The sequence below is a fragment of the Myotis yumanensis genome, unplaced genomic scaffold (genome assembly GCF_028538775.1).
Source record: "Myotis yumanensis isolate MYYU_CA2020_CCGP unplaced genomic scaffold, mMyoYum1.0.hap1 SCAF_3, whole genome shotgun sequence".
NCBI classification, from domain to species: domain Eukaryota; kingdom Metazoa; phylum Chordata; class Mammalia; order Chiroptera; family Vespertilionidae; genus Myotis; species Myotis yumanensis.
This window is the reverse complement of record NW_027223754.1, coordinates 126,608,814-126,623,226: the sequence shown is the minus strand read 5'-3', so window position 1 is coordinate 126,623,226 and position 14,413 is coordinate 126,608,814. Positions and strand designations below refer to the sequence as shown.

At 43.6% G+C, this 14,413-nt stretch overlaps 1 long non-coding RNA gene across 1 annotated transcript; it reads left to right on the top strand.

The window, feature by feature from the left end:
- The first annotated feature begins 732 nt into the window (after positions 1-732).
- Positions 733-4,589, top strand: LOC139005302 (uncharacterized). Its single transcript, XR_011470667.1, has 3 exons — positions 733-895; positions 3,274-3,482; positions 4,242-4,589. It is a non-coding gene; the product is annotated as an uncharacterized lncRNA (long non-coding RNA).
- The last annotated feature ends 9,824 nt before the right edge of the window (positions 4,590-14,413 follow it).

The window sequence follows — 14,413 nt, the reverse complement described above, 5'->3', positions numbered from 1 at the left end:
GTGATGGAGTATAAGACATGCTCTGAAAGGTCGTCATGAGTGTAAAAGAAGCGAGATCACTGTGTAAAATACTTTAGCTTAATACTGACAATAGAGACAGGCACAAGCACAAGGAGAATCTACTATGTGTCATTTATTACAACTAATAAATATCCCTTTCCCTCTCCCCCACCCTCATGGCACATGTAGCCAGTGTTTGAAACAGCTAAACTGAATGCCAGGGGCAGAATGAGTAATTGCTACAGGAAAACAGGCCCTACGCATTTATTTGTTTTTATTTTATATTTTTAAATATATTTTTATTGATTTCACAAAAGAAGGGAGAGGGAGAGAGAGATAGAAACATCAATGGTGAGAGAGAATCATTAATGGGCTGCCTCTTATACGCCCCCTACTGGGGATCAAGCCCTCAACTCTGGCATATGCCCTGACTGGGAATCAAATCTTGACCTCCTGGTTTAAAAGTCAATGTTCAACCACTGAGCCACACCAGCCAGGGGTAGGTGGGTGGGGAGGGCGTGTGCATTTATATAGTGAGAGATGTTTTATGGGATTTGGTGGGTGATAAAAAAGAATTGTTATAGTAACTTTATAACCTTGATACGAAAGAGACAGAGTAAAGAAAGACCAGTTCTCCTGTTAAACATTTGCCATTTAGTATATTGTTCTCTTTGGGGAAGTCAATGTATTTTCTTATAAACCAGGAAGAAGTAGACTCAGATATTTGAGAGGAGGAATGGACCTTAAGTTCCATGGGGCACCATCTGCATTTCACAGAGAGGAACAAGCCCAAGCCCAGAGAGGCTGAGGAAACATGCCCACGGTCAGGCACTGCCCTGCGTGTGGACTGCCTCCAGAGAGCTCACTACTCACTCTGCATCTTCTGGAAAGTGAGGTAAGAGTTGCCCAATCAAACCCTGAAATAAGGTCAGTTATAAATGCCAGTGGCAGCCACCTTCTCTTTTATTGTTTAGAAAATGCTCTTCTGAACGTGTTATCAGGAGACAGACTGAGAGAAAAAGGGTATGTGTTTTCCCAAGTCAGGAAGCCAGGGGTAACAGAATATGCACTTTCTGGAGGAAGATGAGGCCATAAATCGTCCTGAAGGACAGACTGCTCCTGAGCTGCTTGTGAAATCCTGGCTTCTTGAAAACATACCAAAGGCAGTGGAGAGTGAGATCCGTAACTGGGTGCTTTCTGCAGCGCTGTGTTGGATGGAATGTGCCTGTGACTGGATCTCAGAAACGGTCCGCTGGAAAGAAGGGTGCACTGTTTCCCAACAAAGGGAGACCAGGAAAGAAACCAACTTTTGTTTAGCTTTTCTGGGCCCCGGAAGTGTTTGAGAATGGCAGTCGGGATTTGAACCCAAATTCAATGAAATTTGAAACCCGGGTTTATTTTACAATAAGCCAAAGAAATCTTCCACCTCAAACCTCCCCCTGGCATGTTGACAAGCAAGCTTCTCTTATAGCCCGGGGGTTATAGAGTCCACCGCCAGGAATCGTGTGCAGGGCTAGGGGAAGGCCGGTAGCTCCAATGCTTGACACGAAGGCTGAAATTGCAGGAACTACTCCGGATGAGCCAGTCATCACAGTAGGGAAGTTGATTTTTGTGAACCAAAATCTGAGGCACTTGCATCACACCATAACGTACACAGATTAAACTGATTCATTAGGCTAAGAGTTAAGATCAGACCTTGTGTGGGAACCTAAAAGTTTAAGATAAGAGAGGAGAAGCTTGCCCAGACACAGACTGTCAATGGCCAAGAGGTAGATTCAGGGAGTGGGAATTCCCTTTCACATGGCAAACCAAATGTTTCCAGACTAAAATTTGATTACATGTTATACAGAGTATAATCAACTTCTAAATTATGAAAGTAATAAATAACTCATTTTTTACAAAAAAAATGACAGTTCAAACTTTATACCCAAACATTCCTCCCTCTTGTAGACTCACTGAACTCTGAGTGTTCTTGTCTCTCTCTCCTCCTCTGAGAAAGTGCATGTGCCTCCACGAAATGAGTTCATTAGGAGTTCAGAAGTGGGAGCATCATGTTCTCCCTGTTCAAGGCCACATGTAGTGGTCCTGGGTCCAGACAAGTGGAGCTTTTAAAAAAAGAAAACACTTGAGGCAACCATCAACAAAAGGTGCCTTCACCTTCTGTCTCCTAGTCCACTGGCAATCCTTGAGGGTAAAGCCCTCTTCTTGAATTGAGGCTCTGGAATTCCACCCCATTTCTCCATTTTCTCCAGTCTCTCTCTTCTATAGGGATCATCAAGTCCGTAATGCTCCCTGGCCATCTAGAAGGTGGCATTTACAATTTATAGCACAGCTGATTTGGGACTCGTACTCAACTCCTCTAAACCTCAGTGTCCTCATTTGTAAAACTGGAAATAATAAAGCCTGCTTTTAAGCCTAATCCTATATCGATATTAAGTGGGATAACATAGATAAAGCACTTAGCATATGAGTGACCCACAAAACGCAAATTCATAGAACAGAGTACAGCGATGCTCAAGCTTGACTCCTATTCTGTTGATTTCTCCTCTGGATAGTAGGACACTTTTGCTTTGAGGCCCTGGAGCCTGGGTCTTAAGGGAAAGTGAAGTCTCTTCTGGACAGACTCCACCAACCTGGTATTTCTATTCTGCATAAGAAGAAGTTAATCTCTTTCCAGTCTCTTGCATTTTGAATTGGTTGTTTCCTTCTCCTGATCTCCAGCCCTCCCAGAATTTCTCCCCCAAAGTACCTGCCCAGATCAAATTCATGGTTCTGATTGTTCAGGATCTGTTCATAATTAATTCAAAATGTCTCAGATTTTCTTTCAGGCCTTATTTTTTTTTCTCAGACACTTCTCCTAGGCTGCATTCTTTGTTTGCAAACACCTGGGATCCACATGGATTCTTCTATTTTTCACAATTATTTACCCTAAACAACTGCATAAACATGGGCGAGCTTCCAAACACAGGTGGATGGAAGGTTGGGTGTGTATATGTTAGTCACTTATTCATCAATGCATTATTCATAAACTACTTATTGAGTGCCTCCTAGTACTTGGCATTTTTTAAATCTTAGAGGATATGCATATCAATATAAAGTAATTCCAGTCCTCAAGGAACTTAATTTGGGGGAAGATAAACATAAATTTTTAAATACAAAGTTATTGGCTGCACATTAGAATCACCTTGGTACAATTAGAGAAGCCTGACACCAACCCAAATCAATGGAATAAATAACCCTATGAAGGGCCTGAGTATTGGTGTGTTTTGATAGCTTTTCAGGTGACTCCATGGTGCAGGTGTGTTTGAGAATCCCTTAGATTGAGAAGAGCATGGAATGCTTTGATACGACAAAGAAGAGACTCTCATCTTAACTGATAAGCTACAATGGCTGCCTAGGAGAGATGACTCCTGAGCTCAATCTGAATAGCTGAGTGGTCCAGGTGAAGATGTGGGAAAGCTGTCCAAGCACAAAGGAGTAAGGTGAATTCACAGAACTGCAAATAATCCTGGGTAGACTTCAGACAGTGCTAAGGTTTTTGGAGTTTTATCTGGCAGGAAAAGGGGGGCCACTATTGTACTATGAGCAAGGAAATTAGTCTTATGCACATTTGAAGTACCAGGACATCGACTGGGGAAGGAATTTTACTTTTATTGTAACTTTATCCCACTAAGAATTATCTCCCCTTCAATAAAACTTTCAAAACTGTTGGCACCTCCCTTGGTTTCAGACATTACAAACAGGAAACTCTACCCATGGGCTAACCTTTGCCCTATCCTTTCCTGAAACCATGAACAGCTGTTCTACTATTTGGATGTGCCTAGAATAAGGAAGGACCCTTGGCATCCTGAGGTGACTGCAAAGAATGATGTGGCTTCACCTGGATTAGTCACAGTACAAGCAGGTGATCGCAGAGTCAAATGTATTGAGATATTTTCATTTTAAAAGTATTTTGTCTCTGATAGGATACTGTTACCATTGGCAGGGGAAACCCAGGGATCATACAGAGGAAATATAATTCATTCCATGGAAGATGGCCTGAACTCTAAAGAATTAAGCAATAATGACACTTGAAGTGCTTGTTCCCTAATTTTCAGTACATGGGTCCATTCACACATCAACCAAGTCTTTGGGGGTAGCTTTAGATGTTGGTGTGGTGGAGATGTTATATTGGTTATGTTTGGGTGTTGATTTTTGCCTTAAATCTAAAATACACTATACATTTAATGACAATATTTCAGGCAAGAAGGAGGAAGAAGAGGAAGAAAAGGAGAAGATTAAAGTTAATGTGTGTTTTAATTGTGAAATAATCTAGTTCCAAAAAATGTTGAAATATATGTATAGTGGTAGGGATGAGAAAATATATGTTCTATTAGTAAAAACTCCAAGAATGGAAATCAAAGATTTTTAAAGCTGTTAGAAATTTTATAATCAACTAGAGGCCCAGCGCACAAATGTGTGCACAGGTGGGGTCTGATTGGCCTGGCCCCAATCAGGGCAGATCAGGGCCAGGCCTGTTGGGAGGAGGAGATGGCAGGAGGTTGGCCATCTGGACCGTTCCTGATTGGGGCCCGATCAGGGTTGGACTGGCCAGCCAGGGGAAGGGGCTGTAGGCAATTGGAGTTGGCCCCACCCCCAAATGGGGTGGGAGGGGCCCATTGGGGGTCAGCGGCCAGAGGAGAGGCTGTGGGAGGTTGGCTGGCTAGCCCTACCCCTAATTGATGTAGAGGGGACCGATCAGGGGTGGGGCCAGCCAGATGGAGGAGCCACGGGCAGTAGCTGCTGGCCTTGCCCCTGGTGGGGGGGGGGGGGGGCTGATTGGGTGCTGGAGCCGGTCCATCCTTGCTGCTTGACACAGTTGCTGCAGGGAAGAAACATCTGCACAGCGTATGTTTCAAGGGACCTGGCGTATATGGCATACTGTTCTTAATATGTTTGCTCACCTTCTTGGTGCTATGTGTTTTAACCAAGGTCACCTCTCTGAGAAAGATGGTTTCCCCAGGTAGGGATTTTCCCCTGAAGTTAGGGAGGGAATAAAACCCCTTAACTAAGTGCCAGGAGGGTAGTTAATCACTTTAACTACTAACAATCACGCTTAAGCTACATAATCTTTACTCCCTGGAATGGAGATAAGAAACGCCCTAACCTTTGGAATAGAAATTGATAGGATTAAAATCAACTGGTATAAATACTGATGTAACAAGACAACAGAAAACAGAACCTAGAGACAGAACCTAGCAAGAAAACATGGCAAGAGAACCTGACTAGAACCTGGCGACAGAACCTGTCTGGAGATCCGGGCTGGAACCTGGCTGGAGAACCTAGCGAGAGAACATGGACACAGAACCTGGCTACAGAACTTGGCAAGAGAACCTAGAGCCAGAACTTCACTGGAGATCCTGACCAGAACTTCACTGGAGATCCTGGCTAGAGATCCTGGCTAGGCTGCTGATCAACTGAAGACTGTCTCTGTGTCATTCCTTCATCGCCAACTCCGTCCACACCTTTGGGGACCCCTGGACCTGCTGGGGCTGGACCCCAACAATTGGGGGCAGGGCTGGTTGGGGGAAGAGGCTGTGGGTCGATCAGGGTGGTGAGGGCTGATTGGCAGTGGAGCCGGTGGTGGGGAGGGGCTGTGGGCAGTGGGCCGGCTGGCCCTACCCCTAAATGGGTTGGGGGTCGATAAGTGGCCAGTGACCCAGGGGAGTGGCTGTGGGTGGTTGGCCAGCTGGCCCCGCCTTAATTGGTGTGTAAGGGGGGCTGATCGGGGGTGGGACCAGCTGGGGGGAGGGGCCCTAGGAGGTTGGCCAGCTGGCCCTGCCCCTGATCGGAGTGGGGGGGTGCAATTGGGAGTGGAGCTGGCTGGGGGGAAGGGCTGCAGGCTTATCAGAGTGGTGGGGGCCCATCAGGGGCAGGGCTGGCCATGGGGAGGAGCCACAGGTGGTTGGCTGGCCAGCCCTGTCCCTGATCGGGGTGGGGGGGGCTGATCTGGGGAGGGGCCAGGTGGGGGGAGAGGTTTCAGGAGGTTGGCCAGCTGGCCCCACCCCCTATTGAGGTAGGGGGGGTGATCAGGGGTGGGGCCAGTCAGGGGGAGGGGCTGTGGGGTGATTGGGGTGGTGGGGTCCCATTGGAGGTGGGGCCGGCCAGGGGGAGGGTCTGCAGGAGGTTGGTGTAGAGGGGCTGATCAGGGGCATGGCTGCCTGGGGGGAGGGGCCACGGAAAGTTGGCCTGCAGGCCCCACCCCTGATCAGGCTGGTTCGCTGGCTACAGTGGGCATCATAGCAACCAGACACTCTGATCGTTATGGTGTTCCAGTCACTGGCTTTTTATATATATAGACTAGAGGCCTGGTGAATGAAATTTTTGCATGGGAGGGGGGTTCCCTCAGCCCAGCCTGCACCCTCTCCAATCAGGGACCCCTTGGGGGATGTCTGACTGCCGGTTTAGGCCCAATCCCTGTGGGCACCTGGGCTGTTTTTGGATCTTAACTATTATAAATTACACTGCTATAAACATAGGGGTGCATATATCCTTTCTGATTGAGTTTCTTAAGATATATTACTAGAAGTGGGATCACCGGGTCATATGGAAATTCTATATTTAATTTTTTTGAGGAAACTCCATACTGTTTTTCATAATGGCTGCACCAGTCTGCATTCCCACCAGCAGTGTACTAGAGTTCCCTTTCCATCACATCCTCACCAGCACTTGTCTTTTGTTGATTTGTTGATGGTAGTCATTCTGACAGGTGTGGAGCACAGACTCAAATGACCTTATTGTCATTTTAATTTGCATCTCTCTGATTATTGGTGACTTTGACTATTTTTTTATATGTCTCTTGGCCTTCTGTATGTCCACCTTGGAGAAGTGTCTATTAGGTCCTTTGCCCATTTTTAACTGGATTTTTTGTCTTCCTTTTGTTAAGTTGTATGCATTCCTTATATATTTTGGATAATAACCCTTTATCAGATTTATCATTGGCAAATATGTTCTCCCATACAGTGGGCTCCCTTTTCATGTTGTTGATTGTTTCTTTTGCTGTGCAGAAGCTATTTATTTTGATTTAAAAAGAGAAATCTGAGGCCCAGGAAGGCTGGAGACTAGCTTCAAGTTGTAGGGTGAATTACTTGATAAAAACACCAGAGCTAGAAACTTCATCTCCTCACCTCGAGTTTGATTTGCTTTCCAGAATACTCCAAATAATTTCTGAGAAGAAAAAAAATACACCTCTTTATTCCTCCTCATATTGATGACTGGGGAACTGTTCAGAGATAAAGCATGTAAATAAATTGAATATATCATAACTAAGTATATTTCAGTAAAGAAACAAGCAAAAGATCATGGTGCTCCAGTTCTCAACCTGTTCATTTGTCGACTTATTCAATGGCTGTTATCTGTAGTGGCTGACAGTTGTGTATCAAATTGCATTCGGGTGTGTCAGCATGACTAGTTTTACTTGTTCTTAGGTTCCCAAGGCTAATTATTATTTTGAACACCTTGTGATATGCTAAATAAGGCCAGCAAGAATAGGATTTCTCATGTGTTTATTAGTCATCACCTTCATCTCACATATTTCTTACTACTTTCAAAGTGTCAATAAATGATAATATTTGAGCCTCATAAAAACATCATGAAGCAGTTTTTATCTCCGTATTCTTCTGAAGAAATATATCTTTCATTGACAGAATAGTGGTGAAAAATGTGGTATCAGACTCGCTGTGGGGAGTTGAGTTTCTCAAGCCTCCTGTGCCATGGTGCCCCACCTATAATATGGAGCAATTTGAGTAGATATCTCATGCATCTACTTTGAGAGTTAAATGGGGTAATGCATACAAAATGCTTCCCGAGTCACCTGGCATATTCTAACTGTCCTTTATTGTTAGCTAGTCTGGTTATCCACTCTGAAATTATGTATGATGGCCTCCAATAACGAACACTTAAAGAATGGCTATTATTACCAAGTACCACTTTAAGAATTTCACAAGTCATAACTCTAATTTTCATGACAGTTTGAAGTAAGAATTATTATTAATATCTCTGTATTACAAATGAGAAAATTGAGACACGGAGAGGCAAAGTCACTTGTTCAACAGCTGGGGGATTGCAGAGCCCAGACTCAAACTCAGACAGTCTGGTTCTAGGCTCTGCCTGCCACCTCCTGGGATGGCTGTGTGCTAGGCACGGGGCAATAACAATGAGAACCACACAGGTCCCGCCCGCAGGGAGCTCACAGAAAACCACTGAGTGTGATGGTCCCTACAGGACAAGTCAACCCTCTGTCACATGGTGGCACAGAAGAGAGCTCTGACCTCTTCCAGGAGTTTGGAAAAGTGTCAGTCACTCCCAGCCCCCTATTGTTCAGGCCTGCTTTCTGCCCTTTCTGTTGGCCACACATGTACCCTGAGCTAAAAATCGCAGCATTAACCAACCTCTGATCCTCCCCACAACACACTTCCCTATGCTGAAAAGTCACACCCAGATTCCAGGTCTCTGGCAATCTTTATATACAGGTTGTGTCATTTTCATGATAACCTTTTTAATGTTCTAAATTTCCATTCTGTGGATTGTCAAGCAAAAACATTCTTGGCGTTCGGTGGGAACTCCTTGTTCAAAATGCTGCACATTATGAAGTGGATGATTCAGCACACATTTTTTTCAGTGCCTCCAACTATAAGATGCAGTGCCAGAAACAAATCCACAGCCTTTTAATGCCTCAGTGCCGTCTCTCCCCAGGGTGGGGCCTGTGTTTCTCCTGTGTCCAGTTTCTCATACGTATATTATGATTTCTGCTTTTGCAAAACAGGACATTGTTTAACCAAGTCCTTATGGGAGGAAGCACAGCCCAGCAAGCAGAACAATGATTTGAAAGTCCTGGGTTCTATTTTCAGCTCCACTGTTGACTAGCTGTGCATGCAGCCCTAGTAAGGTCAGAAGCAGAATGGCCTTGCGTCTCACGACTTTGTATGTACAGCTCTAGATGGAAAACAAATCAGGCATCTGGCTCTCAGCCTTGAGGAGCTGTGGTCTTTGGAGAATAGATATGTAGTCACACTTTGTTTGCTTTTTAAAGCAAAAGAACAGAACAAACTCTCGGAGGGGGGGGGGGGGGCGGCGGGAAAGAGAATGAGTTGACAGAGAATGAAAGAAAGAAACCGAATAACCTTTTAAACAATCCAGGGGTTAAGGGATTGTTTAAACCATTCAGGTCAAAGTCGCCTCTTTGGTGCGCACGGAAGGGGCTAAGGTTTGAAAGACTTCTCCAAGGTTGGGCAATAGCAGGCCTCCGGAACTCTGCCTGTAGGCAAGGCTTGTGGACATTGGGACCTAGAGGCCCCTCTAAAGCAGTCTGCTGCTGCCCAGTACCAGCCTGTCACAGAGTGGACACTGTGGCCTGAATAGCTGAGTTTTCAATAGAAAGTAAACAATTAGAATGTGCCATTAAAACTCTTGATTTTTTAGTGATGAAGCCTAATCAACTTTTAAAAAGTTACTGAGCAAGCAAAGCCAAACATATCATAGTTTAGCCCAGTGGTCAGCAAACCACAGTCCTTGAGCCACATGCGGCTCTTTGGCCCCTTGAGTGTGGCTCTTCCACAAAATACCACATGCTGGCGTGCACCTACAGTGCGATTGAAACTTCATGGCCCATGCGCAGAAGTCGGTATTTTGTGGAAGAGCCACACTCAAGGGGCCAAAGAGCCATGTGTGGCTTGCGACCTGCAGTTTGCTGACCACTGGTAGGCAATGCACTTCTCATGTGTCTTCTACCTGAAGATGGGATGGAGTTTCATAAGCGTTTTAATTACTGTATATGTTCTGCTATGAATAGATAGAAGCTACAGATAGAAGGCACAGATGTTGGCAGTGACACTCAACCTTAGCTGTACAATGGAATATCTGAGAGTTTAAAAAGCATTGATACCTAGGTTCCATCACAGAGAGTCTCACTTAATTAGAGAGAGCTGCCGTCTGAGCTTTGGACATTTTAAATACTTCCCAGATGACTCTAACTCACAATCGCAATTGAGAGAGAGTCCTAGAGTATTGTGGAAAAGTTTAAGAAGTTCAGAAAGTTGGGTGAGTTTTAACTTGAACAGACAATCCCTGAATATGAGTCAGAGTATTGACATTCAATATGAATTGCTTTTCTTTTTAAAACTGGGATTCAAGTCCAGCCTCACTGCTGGTGGCCTTAATGTCTTTGGGCTCATTAGGAACCAAGGCTGACAACAGATTGCTGGGTAAACAAGGGTATTGTTGTAAAGGTCAAATACAACCAAAGCCTAAGCATAGTTACATATTTACAGGGGAGATTAATTTGTTGTCTGCTGGCTATGAACTGGGCAACAGAGCAAAGAGGGACTTTTACAAATGAAATTCAGTCTCTGTCCACATTCCAATGGCTGTAAAGTTGACCATATGAAGCTAATAATTGGTGCATAAAACCAATACTTTTCTTTTTTAATTTTCTTCTTTATATTGTAGGTCTTATATTGTAGGACCAAACCATGATTCAGTCTTACTGGTTATATCCTTGGCTAGTTCTTATTTCAGCTTTGGTTCCTGTTACTCTATTTCTCATAAAAGGCATTTGTGTGGATTGAGTATATTAGATCATGTGCAATGGGGAGTTAAATGGGGCATTTCCTGTTGTCTGAGTGTTTCTGAAGAGGCCCAATATACCTGCTGCCAACTTTCCCACATTCTAAAGCTTACCTATAAAGGGACCTGCTAAGAGGTTCTGGAAGTGTTTCTACCCATGTGATCACATTGGCAACCTCCAACCTATCAAGGTGACTGAAGAAGCTGGCACTGACGACCTCTTTGGAAGGTGTTACCAATTTAGTAAGTGTCCTCACCCTCACCTTCCACCCAGATAAATGTGCTTCTTCCTTAACACAAAGCAAAAGAGACAAGTCGATGGAACCAATAGGAGAACTTGATGTATGTCTTCTGGACTTTAAAGGACAAAGGAACTGATGTCTGACTCATACTTCAAACATAGGGCCTGACACCTGGACTACCTTTTTCTGATGCCTGCGACTGAGCTTTATGGGGACTAAACAGCCCCTCAGAATATGGAGGGACAAATAGGACCCTGCACAAGAAAGACGCAGTGGGTTCTCTTAGGAGAGACTGCCTAGGAAGGAAACAGGACCCTATTAGTGGGGATCGACCACTAGAAACCAAGAGAATGAAGAAGTCGTAAGTGGCTAGTCTGAGAAGACATACCTGCAGTCATGAAACATTTACTGAGAAATGTCCTGTAAAGTAGACAAAGAGAGGTATCTTTAAAAAAAAAATCTCACCAAGATGCCCATGAGAGAAGAGTCAGTTGGGATGTCCACTACACTGAGAGGATCGCAATGACAGGTTATAATAGCAACAGCAGTCAAGTTTATTTCACTTTCCCACCATTCCCTTGCTTGCCAGCCTTCCCTTATCTCTGGAAAGGACAGAAATCAGGTAGGAACAGGGAAAGACATAGGGAGGAAACCAACCTTATCTACCTCGTGCTCCTGGGTTTCGGACCCAAGTGATAAAGATGAAAAAGGATAAAGGTTACATGAATGAGATTTTCTATTGTACTAAACTGTTTACTACCTTTTTTAAATTTAATACTGTTGGTACTCAGAAAATCCAATAGCAAACTTCCCAGAGTTCTATTGGTTAGTGGAACCTGAGGGTTGGGGTTGAATAGTCAAAATATCAGATTTGAAGGGGCAGAAGCAAAATAAAAATTGCTTTTTATTTGACCTTCCAGGTCCAGCTTATACACTAACCAGTTTAGCTAGAAAACACAAAATGTTTCTATGGTGCAGATTCCATTTAATAAGAGAGCAATGTGATGTTACTCTCACCTTTCCAAATTCTCATTCTGTGATCAGCTTTGCTGCCTCAAAGATATGTTGTGTTATGGCAGCATTTCTGCAGGATGCTAATAGGTATTCCTTTACAGAAAAGACTTCCATGGTCAAATATACTGGTAAAAAGCTAAGCTACTAAAAAAATAAACAGGTCTTGCCTGGCCTGTTTGGCTCAATGGTTGAGCTTCCACCCATGAATCGGAAGAACATGATTCAATTCCAGGTAAGGGCACATGCTGAGTTAGGGGCTCAATCCCCAGTGGGAGGCTTGTAGGAGGCAGTTGATCAATGATTCCCTCTCAGCATTGATGTTTCTATTTCTCTCTCCCTCTCCCTTTCTCTCTCTGAATTCAATAACAAATATATTTTTAAATAAAATAAATAAATAAATAGGTTTTCTAAGAGTCTCTAATAGTTCAATATGTGTTGCAAATCTATAGAAGGGGATGCTGTATATAGCATCTTCAAACTCATTTGTCCATGGAATGTTGTTATTCCCCAAACTTCTGGCCTTTATTTAATAAATATTTTCTGAACACCTACTGTGTATAGGCATGGGTATTGGGGATTAATTGACCACATAAGACATTGTCCCTTCCCTGAAAGACTTTATATTTTAATTATTTTTATATTTATATTTTTTATTAATTTCAGAGGGGGAAAGGAAGAGAGAGATAGAAACATCATAGATGAGAGAGAATCATTGATCGACTGCCTCCTGCATGCCCCACACTGGGGATTGAGCCCACAACCTGGGCATGTGCTCTAACTGGGAATTGAAACATGACCTCCTGGTTCATAGGTCAACGCTCAACCACTGAGCCACGCCAGCTGGGCAAGATTTTATATTTTAATGGGTTGTTTATCTCAGTCCCTTTTTCTATAGAATTCTCTTTGGAAAGAACTTCATGCCATTTTCCCAGATTTCTGCCACTGAAAAGCTGTTTGCTAACACAACTGTACTTGTAAGAGAGATGTGTTTTTATAAAACATAGTGAGCACCAGCATTCACAAACAAGGGTAACAAAAATATGTTGATTGCCTTTCTAACCTTGTCAACTTGAGCTGAGGATGGAAATCCTTGAAAAAGTCACAAAGCCATCTGCCTCTTTCTCCCTTGGGTGTGACTTCTTCCCCCGAAAAAGATACCACACCTCCACATTTTCCTTTCTCTGCTCACTTAGAACAGATCTGACAGAGCCATTCAAATTTGTGTGGACTGGACTTCCTGTGAGATGTCTCCACAAAGGTTTCAGTTATATGTTGGTAATTGCTGGACAGATTTTGGCATTTAACTTTTTTTATCTTCATCAATCTAACACACATGCACATACCAGTATGTACACATGTGTGTGCACACACACACATATATATGAACACACCCAGTCTCTTTCTTAAAATAGGGCCAAATCCAAGGTCTTCTTGTAGATAGAGTAAAAGGCTTGTATTAAGCAACAGAAATTTCTCTACCTTGTAGGGAAAGGATATTTTCATATGGGTATTTCTTATGCTATGGCTCTTCTCTTTTCCCAAGTAGCTCTGCATCCAGTTAACTAAGGTATCTGAATCTTGACCAATAGTGTGAAGGAAAATAGGGAAAAGCAAATAAGAAAATGTCCCCTGGATCCTGCTGAAGTCTGATGATGCCCAGCTTTCTGCTTAATGGGCATTAGCAGGGACTTTGTGCCTGAGTGGCTGTTGACTTATCAGATGTGAAAAGCAAATGGCCCACTGGACCTAGACACGTATAACTTCCTCTTCCCATCCAGTCACTGCAGGCTCCATGGAAATTTCCATTATAGGGAAAGACCCAAACATCCAGCCATTATGCCCTGAAATGCAATGGCTTCCTCCACATCCTCTGTGAACTGCTCACTCCATTCTTCCAAGTTTCACATCAACTACCAGATCTCTTCCAAGGGAATGTGGGCCCTGCATCTGGGCATCTCATCCATGAATCTTTGTAAGCAAGAGACACACATAGGCTGGATCATACACTGTAGCTGGATTCATAATTATTTGGATCATCAAAATCAGTCTATAAAAAGTCTTTTTAAAATTATTTTAGAACCTGACCTTATCAATACATTTCTCAATTATTTCTCATCTTATTCCACCTTTTGCCATCATTTATCACACCACTTGTGTCTAGGCCACCATCATCTATGACCATAATAATAAGTTTCATCTAGGCGTCCAATTTTTACTTTTGTCCTCTCCAATAGATTTTTCACATACAAGCATAAATTATCTTAAAAATAAATCAGGGTTTCTATGTCTGGTCAAAATGGAATAATAGGCGAACATGAAACAATTAGAAAACTAAATCTGTACTAATAAAAAGGTAATATGCTAATTAGACCGGACACCTTCTGGACGTCCTTCTGGACAAAGTCACAGTGGCAGGGGCTGAGGCAGAGGCGGTTAGGGACGATCAGGCTGGCAGGGGGGCGGGCGCAGTTAGGGGCATCAGACCAGCAGGCAGAGGCAGTTAGGGGCGATCAGGCAGGCAGGCAGATGAATGGTTAGGAGCCAGTGGTCCCAGA